The 19352-nt window shown below is 44.7% G+C and overlaps 1 long non-coding RNA gene across 1 annotated transcript; it reads right to left on the bottom strand.

The window, feature by feature from the left end:
* Positions 1 to 272: 272 nt before the first annotated feature.
* LOC148687585 (uncharacterized) lies at positions 273 to 19342 on the bottom strand. The gene is made up of 3 exons (XR_015948863.1): positions 18589 to 19342; positions 18271 to 18343; positions 273 to 397 (listed from the first exon to the last, which is right to left on the bottom strand). It is a non-coding gene; the product is annotated as an uncharacterized LOC148687585 (long non-coding RNA).
* Between the last annotated feature and the right edge of the window lie 10 nt (positions 19343 to 19352).

Below are 19352 nucleotides of genomic sequence, written 5' to 3'. Positions count from 1 at the left end.
CTTGCAGGTGTTAAGAACAAAGGGGGTATAATCAAAGCAGAAGAAAGTGTAGCCAATGCACGCACACACACACACACACACACACACACACACACACACACACACACACACAAATAAATACAGTACTGAGCAGAATATCCTAGACACACAAGTTCCAACTTTCACCCAGATAGGGGAGTTTGGTACCCTATTTATTTCTGACAAAGATGAACCCTCCCAAATGCTGCAGTGTTTCTTCCACAAAGTGATGTAATACTTTTGCATAAGCCACAATCGCAATGATGAGAATAATGTGGCCAACGATTCCCACTGTTGAAGCAACAATATTCAGGTTCCTTGCTTTCCTGCCATGCACAGCTGCACCTTCACGATCTCCCATGACTTTACAATCCCTTGACTGAAACAGGGGTAGAGAAAAAACATAGAATCATAGAATCATAGAATCATAGAGTTGGAAGAGACCACAAGGGCCATCCAGTCCAACCCCCTGCCAAGCAGGAAACACCATCAAAGCATTCCTGACAGATGGCTGTCAAGCCTCTGCTTAAAGACCTCCAAAGAAGGAGACTCAACCACACTCCTTGGCAGCAAATTCCACTGCCGAACAGCTCTTACTGTCAGGAAGTTCTTCCTAATGTTTAGGTGGAATTTTCTTTCTTGTAGTTTGAATCCGTTGCTCCGTGTCCGCTTCTCTGGAGCAGCAGAAAACAACCTTTCTCCCTCCTTTATATGACATCCTTTTATATATTTGAACATGGTTATCATATCACCCCTTAACCTTCTCTTCTCCAGGCTAAACATACCCAGCTCCCTAAGCCGTTCCTCATAAGGCATCGTTTCCAGGCCTTTGACCATTTTGGTTGCCCTCTTCTGGACACGTTCCAGCTTATCAGTATCCTTCTTGAACTGTGGTGCCCAGAACTGGACACAATACTCCAGGTGAGGTCTGACCAGAGCAGAATACAGTGGTACTATTACTTCCCTTGATCTAGATGCTATACTCCTATTGATGCAGCCCAGAATTGCATTGGCTTTTTTAGCTGCTGCATCACACTGCTGACTCATGTCAAGTTTGTGGTCAACCAAAACTCCTAGATCCTTTTCACATGTACTGCTCTCAAGCCAGGTGTCTCCCATCCTGTATTTGTGCCTTTCATTTTTTTTGCCCAAGTGTAGTACTTTACATTTCTCCTTGTTAAAATTCATCTTGTTTGCTTTGGCCCAGTTGTCTAATCTGTTAAGGTCATTCTGAAGTGTGATCCTGTCCTCTGGGGTGTTAGCCACCCCTCCCAACTTGGTGTCATCTGCAAACTTGCTCAGGATTCCCTCAAGCCCATCATCCAAGTCATTGATAAAGATGTTGAACAAGACTGGGCCCAAGACAGAACCCTGTGGCACCCCACTAGTCACTACTCTCCAGGATGAGGAGGAGCCATTGATGAGCACCCTTTGGGTTCGGTCAGTAATCCAGCTACAAATCCACTGAATGGTAGCATTGTCTAGCCCACATTTTACCAGCTTCTTTACAAGAATATCATGGGGCACCTTGTCAAAGGCCTTGCTGAAATCAAGATAGGCTACATCCACAGCGTTCCCTTCATCTACCAGGCTTGTAATTCTGTCAAAAAATGAGATCAGATTAGTCTGACATGACTTATTTTTCAGGAACCCATGCTGACTTTTAGTGATCACAGAGTTTCTTTCTAGGTGCTCACAGACTGTTTGCTTAATGATCTGCTCTAGAATCTTTCCTGGTATTGATGTCAGGCTGACTGGGCGGTAATTGTTTGGGTCCTCTCTTTTCCCCTTTTTGAAAATAGGGACAACATTTGCCCTCCTCCAGTCTGCTGGAACTTCGCCTGTTCTCCAGGAATTTTCAAAGATTATTGCCAGTGGTTCTGAAATCACCTCTGCCAGTTCTTTTAATACTCTTGGATGTAGTTCATCTGGCCCTGGAGACTTGAATACATCTAAACTAGCCAAGTATTCTTGTACTACCTCCTTACTTATTCTGGGCTGTGTTTCCCCTGCTGAATCATCTGCTCCATATTCTTCAGGTCGGGCGTTGTTTTCTTTCTTGGAGAAGACTGAGGCAAAGAAGGCATTGAGGAGTTCTGCCCTTTCTCTGTCCCCTGTTTGCATTTCACCATCTTCTCCTCTGAGTGACCCCACTGTTTCCTTGTTTTTCCTTTTGCTACGGACATACCCATAAAAGCCCTTTTTGTTGCTTTTAACCTCTCTGGCGAGCCTGAGTTCATTCTGTGCTTTAGCTTTTCTGACTTTGTCTCTACACGTGCTGGCTATATGTTTGAATTCCTCTCTGGAGATTTCCCCCCTTTTCCATTTTTTGTACATATCCCTTTTAAATCTTAACTCAGTCAAAAGTTCTTTAGATAGCCAGCCTGGCTTCTTTAGGCACCTTCCATGTTTCCGTCTCATTGGTATTGCCTGAAGTTGTGCTTTTAATATCTCCCTTTTAACAAACTCCCAACCATCATGAACTCCCTTCCCTTTTAGTATTACTGTCCATGGGATTTCACCCAGCGTTTCCCTAAGTTTTCTGAAGTCGGCTTTCTTAAAGTCTAGAATTTGGACCTTAGTATGCTTGGTTGCTCCTTTCCGCTGGATAATAAACTCCAGAAGAGCATGGTCACTCCCACCTAATGATCCTGCCACTTCTACCCCACTAACCAAGTCATCACTATTGGTTAGGACCAGATCTAAAATGGCTGATCCTCTTGTTGCTTCTCCCACTTTCTGGACAATGAAGTTGTCTGCAAGGCCAGTGAGGAATCTGTTCGACCTTATGCTCTTGGCTGAGTTTGACATCCAACAAATATCAGGATAGTTGAAATCCCCCATTACTACTATCTCACTTCCTTTGGAATGCTTGGCCATCTGTTCCAGGAAGGCATCATCTGTGTCCTCAGTTTGGCTTGGGGATCTATAGTAAACTCCCACAATGAGATCACTGTTGTTTTTCTCTCCCTTAATTTTGACCCAGATACTCTCAATTTGGCTTTGAAGTTTTAAATCCTGGATCTCTTCACAGGTATACATATCCCTAACATATAAAGCTACTCCTCCTCCTTTCCTGTTTGGTCTATTTCTCTTAAATAGATTGTATCCCTCTATTACTACATTCCAGTCATGAGACTCATCCCACCAGGTTTCAGTGATGCCTATTATGTCATATTTAGTTTGCTGTACCAAGAGCTCAAGTTCATCTTGTTTATTTCCCATGCTCTGTGCATTAGTATACAGACATTGAAGACCGTTGATCATTCCCCCATGTCTCTTATTTAAGGATATTTTCGTCCCACCACTAGGTCTGCATGCTGCTTGCTCCATTTGGTCCTTGACATTTGGATGATCATCTTCAGCATTTGATAGACTCCTACCTTCAGGACCACTGTCTCCCTCCCCCACATAAGTCAGTTTAAAGCCCTCCTGATGAGGTTTTTGAGTTTTGTGGCAAAAACATTCCTCCCAACTTTTGTGAGGTGCAGTCCATCACTTGCCAGAAGTCCATCTTCAAGAAACTGCAGACCGTGATCTAGGAATCCAAACCGTTCCTGTTTGCACCATTTGCGAAGCCAGTTGTTCACTTCCCCTATTTTTCCCTCTCTCCCTGGGCCATGTCGTTCAACTGGGAGGACAGAAGAGATGACAATTTGTGCATCTAATTGCTTCAACTTCCTGCCCAGAGCCTCATAATCATTTTTGATCTTCTGTAAGCTATGGCTTGCAGTGTCATTGGTTCCCACATGCACCAAAAGGAAGGGGTATTTGTCGGTGGGTTTTATGATTCCTTGCAGCCGTTCTGTTACATCTTTGATCTTGGCCCCAGGTAGACAGCACACCTCTCGAGACATCTTGTCAGGCCCACAGATCACTGCTTCTGTACCCCTCAGTAGGGAATCCCCAATCACCACTACACGCCTCTTCATAGGCTTGGTTGGGATTCTTCTATGTGCTGTCCCTTCCAAGGTTACCTGCATATTTCCAGAGGACTGACTTGGTTGCTCGTCTTCATATTCCTCATCAACTGTGATGAGGGAGAGATCCTCAGGTGGAGTCTGTTCCTCGTCTTCCATGAGCACTTCAAAACGGTTGTGTAATTCTAAGCACTCAGAGCGATCCCTGGGCCTTCTACTTCTATGAGTCACGTTCCTCCATACATCTGGCTGCTGTGTTGGGGAACTGACCTCCTCCTCAGGGAGATCCCCTGTCTCCTCCTTGGTGCAGACAGTGTGCTCTGCTGCATCCAAGAAAAGCTCCAGCTCTTTAATTCTCTGGAGCGTAGATACACGCCCCTGAAGCTGCTGCACCTTCTCTTCCAGAAGGGCAACCTTGTTTTCTAGTAGGGCAACCAACTTGCAATTGTTGCATGTGTAGCTACCCACATCCTTTGGCAAGAAAACAAACATTGCACAGGAATTGCAGGTGACAATGGTTGTTCCCTCCACCTCCATCTTGAAAACCTTGAGGTCAAGGGGGAAAGAGGAAGAGGCCTAGGTCCCCCCTAACAAACGTATGAGACTTGCTGCCCTAGGTCAAAAAGATGGGTCAAACTGCGCGCGCCGCTAGGCGCTCGCCGCTGCACTCCAAGCTCTGACTAGCTCCGCCCACAGCTAATCACCTGAACTTCCTGACTCACACTTCTAGGTGAAAGGTCACAGCCAGAAACAAACAAGGTCACAGCCAGAAACAAACACCCACACAAGCCTGGACAGTCACCCAAATCCAAGAGGCAGCAGCCCTAGAAAACCAGCACAAGCACACAAACAAGTAAGAAAACAAATAAGCACACAAACCTACTCACACACAGCCCCAAAAGACAAAACCACAAAACCTACAGAGTGTCTCCCAAGCTCAGCTCACCTTCTGCTCCTTCCTCAGTCGCTGCACTCCAAGCAGTATCAGCATATTTGTAAACAAAATAAAAAATAACCAGTAGAAACATTGTTGCACATGCTTTAAACACCTGGAGGTCAAACGGGCTTTTCACGGTTGTTGTGTGATCATTTCAAACCAAGCAGCTCAGTATTACCACTGCAACATCCTTGTTAGCAATGAAATAGTACTCTTTTTTCGAATACAGCACTGTACTCTAGAATGATATACTTGACAATTATATTCTGATACACTACCTGAATATTAAAGGTAAAGGACCCCTGACAGTTAAGTACAATCGTGAATGACTCTGGGGTTGCGGCGCTCACCTTGCTTTACTGGCCAGGTTGGCAGGACCTGGGACCAAACAATGGGAGCTCATCCCATCGCGGGGATTTGAACCACCAACCCTCTGATTGGCAAGCCCTAGGTTCAGTGGTTTAGACCACAGTGGATATTAGTAAGTGCTATTGGGCAAATGGCATTTATGCCTTCTATTCTCCACAGTACATTATAATTTGAGGCGAATAAATGAGGCACCCTTTTTTTTGATAGTATCAGCATATCTACCTCATTGCCTGTTGGTAATAGGGAGCTTTCACCCAAAAATAACTTTTTCCCATTTTGCCTAGTTTGGCTCCTTCTCACTGGAGATCAATAATGTATTGAAATATTTTTGGGAGCATCACAGGAAAGGTAATACGATAATACGAAACAGATGATACGAAATGTATAATTTATGTGAGGAAAAAGTGTTTTTTAGGTTTCATTTCTGGAGAAAACTATTAATAGAGCCTATGGGGTGGTCCATCCTCTATTGTATACCAAGGACTATAGTGAGGTAACATTCCTGAAAGAAAACTCTCCCATCCCCACTTTGCATTGTTCCTTAGAATGACATGGGACTTAAAAAGTGGTTGATACTATATTGCAGGTTACCTGAAAGACTGCTTGCTCCTACATCAACCACCTTAATTTAGATAACCTCTTGTGGCACCACACCATACAGAATATCATAGGGAACCCAAAGAGAGGCATTGTCTGCTATTGCTCCTGTATTATGCCTTTCCATCTGCCACAAGAGAAGCAGCAGCCAGTCATCAGTTGCTTCAGACATCTAGGGCAGTATCCAACTGCATCCCATCAGCATAAAGATTTCCATTTGTGAACTGAATGCCCCCTCCTCTCCTCTCCCCTTCCCATGCCCACCAATCTGCTCTAGGGGTTCCTTCCCATAACCTTCCAGAACAGATTGGGGAAGACACAGATGGGTAGGAGGGGGGAAAGTTCAATTGCACAGTTGTAAACTGTGCTGATGGGACAGGTTAGCTGGACATTGTCCACACCTAATAATAATAATAATAATAATAATAATAATAATAATATATTATTAATAACTAGTGTATTTCAGCCCGTTTAATAATGGGCGCTAGAACATCCTGGGGTTCGGAGAAGCGCTTGTGTAGCGCTTCTCCGAACCCTGGGACCTGTCCTTGCTGTCGGCGGCAGGGGGACAGGAACGGAGGAGGAGAAAGCGCTGCGTTCTCCTCCTCCGTTCCTCTCCCGCAGCCGCCGACAGGAAGAAGACATCCCAGGGTTCGGAGAAGCACTTGCGCAGCGCTTCTCCGAACCCTGGGACCTGTCCTTGCTGTCGGCGGCAGGGGGACAGGAACGGAGGAGGAGAAAGCGCTGCGTTCTCCTCCTCCGTTCCTCTCCCCCAGCCGCCGACAGGAAGGACGCGCACACTCTCCCCCCCCTGCCTCCTCCAACCGCCGCTCCTAACGGCCAGGGAGGGTTGTGAGGAGGCCTGCGCCGGCCTCCACCCTCGCTTCCCTGACGTGCCCTGCAGTGAGGCGGTGTCCGGCGGGAGCGGCGGTTGGAGGAGTCAGAGGGGGGGGAGAGTGCGCGTGCGCAGTCTCTGCTGTCCAATCCCTGTATCCCTGGGGCACATGCGCAGTGACCCAGGGACACACGGGACAGCTTGGACGCAGGGACAACTTGGACTTTATATATATAGATAATTTATTATTTGTACCCCACCCATATGGCTGTGTCTCCCCAGCCATTTTGAGCGGCTTCCAACAGATATTAAAATACATTAAAATTAAATAAAACAGCTATTAAAATACATTTTTGCTCTGGCTTTCTCTACCTATAAGATCAGACTGTGTTTTCTGTGACTGAATTCACCAATTCCATTTGTTTTTTGTATTTTTGTTTGAATAACATTGCTTGAATTTATACTGTACATTGTAGGCCCTTGCTTCATACAAGTAAACTATTAAATAAAAGCTGGTAGCACTGTATTCTAAGCCTTCCATGCGCAAGTCTTTGTGGGACAGCAATATTTATATATATACAGTATTACTATCTTATACACATGCACTAAAAAGTACATAGGGCACCGATCTTTTCACCTCTGTTTGCAGCTAAGGTGTGTTAAAAGGCCTCTGACTCCACCCTGCAGCCTAGCAGTGCCTGGTTCCTATCAACCCATCCTTAGCTAGATGACATGGGTGAGGGTAATGAAAACTCCCTTGAAAAGCGCCCCCACCCCCCACCCCACCCCACCCCACACCCCACACCACACCCCGCACAAAGGCAATGAGAGGAGAGCTGTTTATGCCAAATGGTGCTAGGAGAGGGAAGGAAGAATGAAGTCTGCCCCTGAAAATGAGAGTAAAACAAGAAGTGAACAAGAGTAAAACAAGAGTAAAACAAGAAGTGGAGGCAAAAATGCTATCCAGTCCATGAGGAGGAAAAGGAGCAAAGACTGAGGAAGGGAAGAAAACCAGAAGCGGTGTGTATTTGTGTGTGTGTGCAAATAACTGGGTTAGATAACGGCGCTTTCCTGCCCTTTTTCTGTGGGGCGGGGGGGGGGGCGGCTTCACCTTGATGGAGAAAAGCAAAGCGGCGAAGCCAAGGAAGAAGTAGTTCATGAAGGCAATATTCAAGGTCGACCAGATGATGAAGTCTCGCGGGGGATGCACGGCTGCATCGGCCACTGGGTCAGGGTCGTGGCCCGCGGGGGGCGGCATATGGGAAACCGGGGGCAACCCGGGCTGCATGGCAACGTGGGGCAGCGAGAGTGGGAGGAGGCGGCCAGCAGCTGAGGTGAAATGGGGGTGGGGGCAGGCGCGGGCCGAGGGTGGGTCCTGATTGGGCGGCACCTGTGGCGGCGACGCGCAAAGTAAGCCACCGCTTTCGATTCTGAGGAAACCACGAGGGACGAGTTAGATTTGGTGGGAAACAAAACTCAGATGGGAGAGGGAGGCAGGAAGCTGTGGTGCTCCGATGCTTTGCTCCTGAACGCGAAGCATCGGTTGCAGCAACCTCAATAAAATAATTGACAGTTGACAGTTGACAGTTCCTTGGAACAAGCCAGCTCAGGATCAGCTCACCTTGTGGGGGAGGGTGGCGTCTCATGGCGTGGCGACCCTATTTAGTCAATAACGACAGGTACGGGTTCCTTCTGAGGAAGGGCAAATTTATTCACCTGCGCCGGGGCTGCAGCGAGAGTAATTTCTCAAAGGCTGTGCTCCGATCACAACAAACAGCTTTGAAAAAGCAGTACTTCTCTCAAGCCCACCCCCCCCCCGCCTGCTGCACTACATAGTGTTTCCACCCTTATTCGCCCAGCATCTGCCAGCCTGTGCGTCCTTGCCCAGGCTGCCTGCTGACCTATGCAGGTTTAAAAACAGACACTAGTTAGCTCACCCCTTCTGACGGACGCGTGTCAGACTTCCCGGCATAAATGGTTTACACAGCACTTTCTGCTGGTCTCCAGGGCGAGGGTGTTGGGAGAGAGAGAGTCTATTTGGGCCCTGCACCACCCAGCCTGGCCGTAGGGCTGGCCCTGCCTATATGTCTGATACTCACCTAACAAACAGAAATAATATTATACTCCTTCTCCCCTAAGGCAAGGACTGGATAATAGACCATGGCTGGCAAACAATCCAGGTGATGGCTACTATCAGTAGCAAACAACATTACAATTCTTTAGGTTCTTATCCACAATCTCCCACGAGGTGTGTACTAACGCAGCCCAATCAAATTAAACCTTTAATTGTGAGCTGACCAATGATCAGGTAAAAACCATTCATCTTCCAGTTTCCGAACATGACAGCTGCTAGTGGTTTGCACTTCAATGGAGTTAACCCCTGCTTGGCAGGGGGTTGGACTGGATGGCCCTTGTGGTCTCTTCTAACTCTATGATTCTATGATACTAACAAGAGGAGACTCCCCTGCATTTCCCATAACAGCCCTAACACATCTGGGGATTAAAATAAAAAAATTCCTTCAGTAGCACCTTAAAGACCAACTAAGTTTTTATTTTGGTATGAGCTTTTGTGTGCATGCACACTTCTTCAGATACACTTGAAACAGAAGAGTCAGATCCTTATGTATATTCAGAGGGTGGTGGGGGTGGGTGGGAATGGGTGATGGGCTGGTAGGAGTGTTAAACCTGTTGATGGCTGTTAACGATTGCTGATGACTGCAATTGGTCCTGCGGGGGGGGGGGAGCAAGGGCTGAGGCGCTAAAGAAAGCTTGATCATGCATAATGAGATAAGAATCCTATGTCTTTGTTCATCCCAGGTGGCTCCATGGTTTTAAGCTTGGTAATGAGTTCCAATTCAGCAACTTCTCTTTCCAGTCTGTTTCTGAAATTTTTCTGTAATAAAACAGCTGCTTTGAGATCTTGTATAGAATGTTGTATAGAACATCTGGGGATTGGCTAGATTGGCCTCTACTAGAACCTTCAGTACTGGCCCCAACTTGGTGGAACGCTCTTTCCCAGGAGACCAGGGCCCTGTGGGATTTGTCATCTTTCCGCAGGGCCTGCAAGACAGAGCTGTTCCGCCTGGCCTTTTGGTTAGACTCAGCTTGACCCCTGTGTTTTCCTCCCTCATGGCTTGGATTTATGGACTACTTGAAATGAGGCTGCACTTTAAATTTTAATATTGTTTAATATTTTAATATTAAAATAATCTGTATTTTAATTAATTGTTTTTATGTTTTATTATAATTCTGTTGGTGTCAACCGCCCTGAGCCCGGTTTTTGACTGGGGAGGGCGGGGTATAAATAAAAATTTATTTATTTATTTATTTATTTATTTATTATTATTGTGAGCAGGTGTGAGTAAGATAACCTTTGGCCTTCAATACGCATCCTTTTCACACAGCTAAGCCAGATCTCACATTAACATATAAATCAGATAACATCCTTTACAGCTTTACTGGCCGGAGGCAATTAAGATTACAAAGACACATTCCAGTTAAAGGCCAGGATGCTGCAGTTTAACCAATCCCAAAATGCATCTTGTTTCAGAACCAAAGTTTGTTGTATACAGATTCTCTAGTTCACTACATTGGCAATTATCAAATTATGATGAGCACAAAGAAACATGACACTTCCCTCTGTTGTCCCTGGGGAGTGTTGGCCCCTCCCCCCTGTGCATAGCTGCCAAGTTATCCATTTTTTTAAGGGATTTTCCCTTATGCTGAATAGGCTTCCTCGCGAGAAAAGGGAAAACTTGGCAGCTATGCCCCTGTATCTCCATACCTTGACCCCCACCCTTTGAAAAGGAACTGTCAGCTTCTAGGTTCTATTTCCTAGCATGCATTGTCTGAGCCTTCTGTTGTCCCTGGGGAGTGTTGGCCCCTCCTCCATGTATCTCCATACTTGGCCCCCACCCTTGGAGAAGGAACTGTTAGGTTCTGGGTTCTATTTCCCAGCATGCACTTTTGTCTGAGCCCTCTGTTGTCCCTGGGGAGTGTTGGCCCCTACCCCCGGTATCTTCCTACATTGGCCCCACCCTTGGAGAAGGAACTGTCAGTTTTTGGGTTCCATTTCCCAGTATTTACTTTTGTCTGAGCCCTCTGTTGTCCCCTCCCCCCTGTATCTCCATACATTGACCCCTGTGCACGCATCGTGAACATTTCTATATATTTAGATTAAGGATCGGGGGTGATGATGCGCCCTGGGACCCAGAGAACTACTTTAAAAATCCCGAGCGGGTGTGTGTGTGTCAAATAGCGAAGCCCCATAGCGCCGTAGCAACAGACAGGCCCAGACAGAAGGAGGGGGGTCATATGGGCCACTTGGCACGGGCCTCCGAATCCAAAGGGGGCCTCGGTCAGCATATTCACAATCAGTAAAATGAAAAAGTAACAAAAGGGTTAAAAACAGGGACACATTATCCACCTGGCCCAAGCCTCTGTCTGGCCCTGCAAGGGCCTGGCAACAGAAGGCGCGTTCTGAAGCACCCGAGTTGTTCAGTTCCATAAAAAACCCAGGAAGTGGCAAGGGGAAGGTAGGGGATTGTAAATCGAGGGGGAGGGGATTGGGCACTGCAAATATCTGAGGACTTAAACTGGGGAGAGAAAGATGCAGAGGGTTGCATTCAGTCGTAGTATATGTGAAATGGAGGATAATAGCCCCCCTTCAGATCCCCCTGAGCCTCAGAGTCCCCCTGAGTCGAGGCGAGATACTGTGGAGAGGGCAGGTTTCATCCCTGTGTCTCCCCCCACCCTGTTCTGACCCATTACGTATCCCTGCTCCCTATTCGCCCCCCCCCATGGCAGGCCCCTACCTCCATTTGGCAATGTTGGTTATTTGGTGGGGGATTTGGGGGGGGGTAGTGGTGCTAAATGGTAAAGTAAAAACTCCTTGCCGTGCAGGGTCCTACATAAATCAAAGGCCGTGTTGCGGCCTTTGATCCATGCGCTTGTCCTCTCCCTAGGAGCCTGGCAAGGGCCTAGGGGCCTGATAATGGCCACCTTGGTGGTTTCAGTTGCTTGGTTGATGATGTCATTTGGTTTGTGGGTGTGGCTTACATTTCACAGGAAGGGAGGGGGTGGAGGAGGGTATAACGCCACTTGAGGGCGCTGTTTGACTTGGTGGAAAACCAGGTCTATACCTGCCCAGGTGTGTGATTTGAGGGATTTTTGTCCCCAACAATGCTCAGGGAGTGGCCTGGATCGTTGTGTCAAAAGTTCAGGACGATCGGTCAAGCGGTTACAGAGAAAAGTGGAAAACGCAGTTTCACGATTTTTACATTTTTATATATATAGATTTGAGCAGGACAAGAAGAGCACAACCTGAACAGTAGTCTTCTCAACCCAGGGAATGGAGGATGGCAAGAAAGTTGGAAATACATTGTTTACTGCTAAATGTGGCTCCCTTACACACACACCAAAAAACCTCCTGGGTCACACAGAGGTGTGGCATTATGATGTGTATGAATGAATTTATTATTTTGGTCACAGACCAGTTCCAGCCCACACACAGTATCAAGGAAGTCATAAAACACAATAAGAAGCTGTAAATCCGAGAGCCATATGTCAGTTGTGTTAATATTTTTGCAGCAAAGACCTGGGAGGCTCCCGGAATATATTGGCCCCTTTTTCCATAGAAAAACCTTATAATAGCTTTGGTAGATCTTTGGGCATTTGCAAGAGTATTTTTAACCTGATAATGCCATGAGCCCTTTTCCTGGAAGGTTATACCCAGGTATTTAAAAGACGATAGCTGTTCAATAGGCCAATTGTCAATTCTCCATTTATGTCTCCTTTTCTTTTTTCTTTTTTTGGATTTGCTATAGTTAATTGTTCGGCATTACAATAGACAGTGAGAGATCTTAGAAGTTTTCTTAAGCCTACACAGGAGAAGGAAATTAGAACTGCGTCATCCGCATATAAGAGAACCGGGAAGGGTGTACCAGCAAATTTAGGGGGGTGGGCATTTTATTTCTCCGTGTTTCCTACTATAGAAGTTGAATAAAGTAGGTGCAAGGACGGAACCTTGTTTAACACCATAGTAGGTTTGGATTTCCTTGGATAAATGGCCCTGTCGGTCACACCTAACCCAGACCCAAGTGTTTTCGTATAAACTGCAAATGAGACGCAATAGATGTCGGTCTATATTTGAGGCACTTAGTTTTTCCCAAAGCCTATCTCGTGATATTAAATCGAAGGCAGATTTAAAGTCTATGAAAGCTATGTAGAGAGATCCTCCTTTTCTTGAAGTATTATGATGTGTAAACCAGTCACTTGTGATGCTTGTCTGGTAAATTTATTACTGGAATTTCAGGCAGCGAGCAAATGAAATGGGAACATCAACAGAAGGTTTTTGTTGTTAAGGTTTAAATGCTCCATCTATCTCCCATACACATCCATTTCCTATAGTTCAAATATACCTGGTTTCCTGCCCATGGAGGTTCCCTGCCCAGCATGGCATGCTGCCCAGGCAGCCTGTTATCTCCACACAACTTGTAGCAAGGTGTCAGTGAAAGGTTTCTCCTGCTCTCTATGTGAAACTATAACTGTGCCACGTTTCTGACTACTTTTAAAAGCTTCCCTCCCCAAAGTTCAGCATTACCGGTAGCAGTTAGGAAAATGTGAAAATGGAATAAACTACAGTGTGAATGCAGCCAAAGTGAAGTCTCCGCTCATCCGTTGTAAACAATCAAGAGGCCAAAAAGAAAAGAAATTGAGAACAAAACCTAAAATGAACCTACAGTCTACCACCATTCCTTCCTGTCTTTTTCTGTTCAATGGTCCACTTTAGATTGGAAACAACCCTTTGCTCACCTTCTGGCATGTGTTTTCACTGGCCAATTTCAGAGGTCCGCTAGGGAAGGGGAAGGAGATTTTGTGAGGTGCACTCCTGGCAAAGTCCTTCCTCATCCTCTCCTTTACCTTACTTTGATTGTGATCTGAGCTAAGGGGGCTGCGTTGAGGCAGGAGGGATGGAGTGGTCTTTCAGCGGCAGCTGCTTGCTTTGTCTCACAGGATGTAATGCCAGTTTAGATTATTGTCACCACTTGGGGGGAGGGAAGTGAATAAGTAATCAGACCAGATGCACGTGGTGCTTTGAAATAAACAACAAAGGGGTTTTGTTCTCCCACCCTCCTTGCTTTGTTCTGCTTCTGGGGTAGGAAGCTTCTGGCTTCTGAGTTATTATTTCTAGATGTTGGCACAAGACTGTAACATAAGTCAACCTAAGGCCTGTTTGGGCAGGAAGGATATGATCATTTATTTTGTAGTATCTTTATTGGATGGTCTGAGAACGGTAATTTACTTGCAGGGAACATGCCATTGCCAAACTGATCAATACATATACAGATAACTAACAATATTAAGATACCAGCATAGTTCAGAAGATAATCAGCTCATTCAAGTTCCAGGCTCAATTTTCTGGAAAAGGGGGAATAGAAGCATGTGTGATTTTTCTTTTTAAGCAGCAGCAGCTCATTGTGGGTCTGCATGTACCAAAATATGAATGTAACATTTTCGAGACTATGTCATAATTGTACTTGCTATTGTGAATGCTGTACTGCTTCTCTTTGTTCTCATCACAAAGTACCATTGTGTGACTCCGTGCAATCCTTTGTCCACAGTGCTTCCATAGCAAACTTGCTCCATTCTCATTGTAGTTTCTCCCTTGTTTTCTTATTTAAATAAATAAAAATAATATAGTACTAATAAATCCTTCCTGATATTGTTGTTGTTGTTGTTTTCACACACATAATATCTTTGGTTGGTATTCCAGAGGATATTTCAATAAACACCAGTAAGTAATATTTGTATTTTTACAAATAACTTTGAGTTCTTAAGTCATATTCATTCTTCATGAATCAGATTCATTATAGATTTATACAGCCTTCCCAGTTTTTCCATGTTTAGTTTTAAAACGGTTGTATGCTGTTCAGCCACTCCTGTGTCCCTACGGGCAGGTTATCTTTGGAGAAGAGGATACTGGAAAATTAATGTGTGACGATGAGTGCACTCGCATTTATTTCAATGTACATGTGAGCAAAAAACAAAGGAAAATGCTTCTTTTTCTTTGGCAATCACTCGTAGCTGAGTAAGATTGTCTTCCATGAACATGGTCTTAGCAACGCAAACTCCTATTTAGTAGGTCCTGATGATAATGATCGTAGTGCTAATGGGCCTTAAAGTCAGGGTCAATTTAATCAATTTCATATGTTCTGATTGTCTTGGCTGTTCTATGCTACATGGCTCCAAGGTCCCACACATGCCCCCTCCCTTGCCTGAGCTATATATGTTGGTAACACAAGGCTACCATACATACCATGGCATCTTCTCAAAGGACTGCTATGGCAGAAGATGTATCCATTTCTAGACCTCTTTTCAGTTTTAAGCGAAGCCCTGCTACGAATACACTAGCAGGGATGTCCAACTTCCAAGAGACTGCGATCTACTCCCACTATGAATAAACTGGCTTTTGGGGGGGCCACAGGCAGCCTGCGATCGACCAGTAGATCGCAATCGACTGGTAGATCATGATCGACTGGTTGGACAGCCAGGCTTACACTAAAACAACAAATCCATTAAACAATTCAAAGTGCCCTAGTTTTCAGCATAAAAAAATCACTATCCCCAGCTCCTCTTTAAGCTTCATTTATACAGTGCTATAAATTGCAAGTTATCCCAAGGAATCTGACAGGTTAACAGCAACTCAGGGAAACATCACTCAACACTTCTGAGCAGTTCCATTCCTTTGCAACGCCCTGTCATTTCTATTTCTGACATTCTAACTCTCAGAACAGTACATCTTTTGTCCTTTTCACCCCACCTTCTTTGCTGGATTGGAGTTGGGCTGCTTCTTATTTGCTGTATATGGTACAGTAACTATGCATAAACGGCAATAATAATAATAATAATAATAATAATAATAATAATAAACCCACACCAAAAAACCTCGATGGGTGGGAACGCTGAACCTAATTGATGTCAGTTAATGCTTCTGACACATGGACTTTTCCATGGGGATGCACAGACCTTGGGATTTTTCCTGATTGATCATGGTGCTTTAAATAGGCCTTGATTCAGCTTGCCAAATGTATTAACCGTTTTTTTCCACTCTTGGGTACAAAGCATGTCCAGAAACGGCAAGCTCTCTAAGACACTGAAATAATGCCCTACTGCTGTGCCTTCCACCCTGTTGTTTCATGGGTCCCCTTTCCCAAGTTTCTCCCCTACATGTTGGGAGGGAATTAGAAACATGCTGGCCACAGCAGCCAAGGGAATAGGATGAACCAGCCATGGATGAACCAGGCAGGATGCACAGCAGCTGCTTCCTTTTGTCAGCATGATGCCCACAAATCATCTGAGCCACTGCGACTTATATAAAAGAACTATTATTGGGCCAGTTGGAACTAGGCACTGGAGCTACATACACATATCTGAGGTTTGGAGCAGAGGTTCCTTTCACAAACCTAGTTTGTTTTCCGTAATTTATTCCACCTCTCCAAGTCGTGGGGGGCATGCGCAGAGAAGTAGGCAGGGGAGTGAAGCACCGCCACTAACCGAGGGGGAGCCAACATGGTGCCTTCCAGACATTGTTGGACTACAACTCCCATCAGTCTTGCTAGGATCCTAGGGATCAAGGATGATGGGAGCTGTAGTCCAACACTGTTCAGAGGGCACCATGTTGGCTACCCAGCCCTAACCAATGGAAAGACTGTCTCTTCCCCCATAAACACACACACCTTACTTTCAGATATATCCTCAGGCATTGTTCCAGTTACTTTGCAACCTTATAAGAATTAGACGTGCTTTTTTAAAGTTCCCTGCTACTGCTCTGGTTGCTCCCTGGGGTTGCTTCTTCTTGCAAGAGACAATCCCATTGTGAGTCACTGCATCCTCCACCAGTTGTTTGTTGAAAGGTTCCACCTTGGCTTCCTCTCACTTCTGTGGCTTTATTTCGGGGGGGGGGAATGCAATCCATCCAAAATGTAATATTTCAACTGCTCCTTTGGTTCTGTCCCTCCCATTTTAGTGTGACATACTTCATTGGGGTTTAAAGAGTACTCATGTTGCTCCCACAAACTGAAATTGCCTTTTCTTTGCATGTGGCGATCATATCCCTCTCTCTCCCAGGTAAGAGAGTATAGGTGTGCAGCCTAAAGTCCTCTTATTCTACTGTAGTTCTTAAATTGTGGGGATAAGTAATGGGCTCCGGGTTCACTGGATGGCTTTCTGAGGACAGTGAAGGTTGGCAGACAATGCATTTCCTGTCCCAAAAAATGTTTGCAGATAAAGAGTAATGATATAGCACGACGAGAACTCTGAAGCCCTGTTTATAATTTGTCCATCGAGTTCTGGAACTGGCCTACCCACACATTATCTTAATATAGTGTTGCAGGTTATTTTAAGAGGTCAGAATATAGGTTATGGAAACAATTTGAGTTATTATAGCCAGTCAAATGCCTTGCAGAAAGCTTCACCTAGATTATGATTTTAAAGAGTTTCAAGTCAAAACAATTTCAAGAAACCTAAACAAAGAATGTTGCCCCTTCCTCATTACTAATGGGCAAACCTTTCTAAAAGAATAAGCATATGGGGAGGCAAAGGTCTTATGACTCTTGCTACTGCAAGACTTACATATGTCAAGCAAAGGCAACTCATTTGTATTTATTTATATGATGCTCCTTCTATTTAAAAAGCCAAACGCAGTTTGCCAAAAGTCACCCCAATAAGATAAAAATAGACAAAATCAACAAAACAGCTGCCAGCAGTCAGAAGAGCAGTAAACAAAAAAGTAAAAAAAAGTAAAAAAAAAACAGATTAGATGACAGTTTAACATAAGAGGGTAAATAATTTTCTACTCCCTTCCTTCTACAACTACCAGCTGTGCTTCCACACACCCTACATTCCCTCTAACCTCAACAGGAGTGCTTTTGGAACATCAAAAGCAAATATTTTTTTAGAATCCATCTCATCTGTCTCTCCCAAGACCAAAGTAGCTTTCTCGTCTCTGTCAAACCCTCTGGTGGACAGAGTGCCTGAAGAACTATGGATGGAGGCTCGTAACATTATACAGGAGGCAGCAACGAAAACCATCCCAAGGAAAAGGAAATGCAAGAAAGCAAAATGGCTGTCCAACGAGGCCTTACAAATAGCGGAGGAGAGGTGGCAAGCAAAATGCAAGGGAGATAGGGAAAGATACAGGAAACTGAATGCAGATTTCCAAAAAATAGCAAGGAGAGACAAGAGAGCCTTCTTAAATGAGCAATGCAAAGAAATAGAGGAAAACAATAGAATGGGGAAAACCAGAAATCTGTTCAAGAAAACTGGAGATATGAAAGGAACATTTCGTACAAAGATTACTATAATAAACGTCAAAAGTGGTAAGGACTAACAGAAGCAGAAGACATCAAGAAGAGGTGGCAAGAATACACAGAGGAATTATACCAGAAAGATATGGAGGTCTCGTATACATGAGTCAGCAGTGTGATGCAGCAGCTAAAAAAGCCAATGCAATTCTGGGCTGCATCAATAGGAGTATAGCATCTAGATCAAGGGAAGTAATAGTACCACTGTATTCTGCTCTGGTCAGACCTCACCTGGAGTACTGTGTCCAGTTCTGGGCACCACAGTTCAAGAAGGATACTGACAAGCTGGAACGTGTCCAGATCACTTACAACAGAAACAAAAAGGAAAAGAAAGGTAAAAAAGAAGAAAGAAAAAACTGTATACAAAAAGAAACTACCGTATATCTTCTCAAATAACAATTAAATAAAAATTATGGACATAAAGTTAAACCTTTCAATCGTTCTCATTATACTGTTTGTACTGTCATTGTTTTCTCGCACAGCTTTATGTTGTCTCATATTATTTTCATATAATCAAAAAAAATCTATTACATTTTTTTTTTTACTTACAGGTATCATTCAAGTTCTACTAGTATGCTATTGTAAGTGTCTGGCACTCTGTTATCGTTGGTGTTGTTTCACTTTTCCAGTTTCTCGCCACAAGTATTCTAGCTGCCGTAATTGCGTACATGAACCATGGTCTTATGTATTTTTTAATTTCTGTTGGTAATATAATTTCTGTTGGCCCACGCTTTTAGTTGAACCACAGGTCTGCCCTTAGAATCACATTGCTTTTATATTCTGAACAACAAAATCCGTCTTTATATGTTATATAATTATACTAATCGTGCAGGAGAATCAAAAAAATAAATAAATCATGGATTTAAAAGTCGTTAAGGCGGATTTGATTTTATGTGGATTTAGATATTGTACATGTTCGATAATGCTCGAATGATGGGACTTAACGCTGTGCTCGTGGAAAGAAGCCACAATCCTTCAAGATTAGGATTAAAAAAGAATCTAATAGAGTTGGGCATGAAAATGCTGCTCCTCTCTTTTCCGCTCCCCAACAGCAAAAAGCCGCTTTATCCCCAAAACGCACAGGAGCCTCCCGCCTCCCGCGCGAGCTGAAGAAGCGGCCGCTGACACTGAGCAGCCGCGGAAGCGCAGAGACTACAGGGACCGACTCCTAAAGCGACACCCCCTGCATTACGGCGCTTCTACGTCAGAGAACGCGACTGGTGAATGGAGAGGCAGGGAAAGAGCTGGCAGAGGCGGGAGCGGAATATCCATCCGTGGAAGCCGCGGCTTCCGGGTTCTGCCTGATGACGTCC

The sequence above is a fragment of the Zootoca vivipara genome, chromosome 1 (genome assembly GCF_965207765.1).
Source record: "Zootoca vivipara chromosome 1, rZooViv2.hap1.1, whole genome shotgun sequence".
NCBI classification, from domain to species: Eukaryota; Metazoa; Chordata; class Lepidosauria; order Squamata; family Lacertidae; genus Zootoca; species Zootoca vivipara.
The sequence above is the reverse complement of the archived record's forward strand: the minus strand, read 5'-3'. Positions and strand labels throughout refer to the sequence as shown.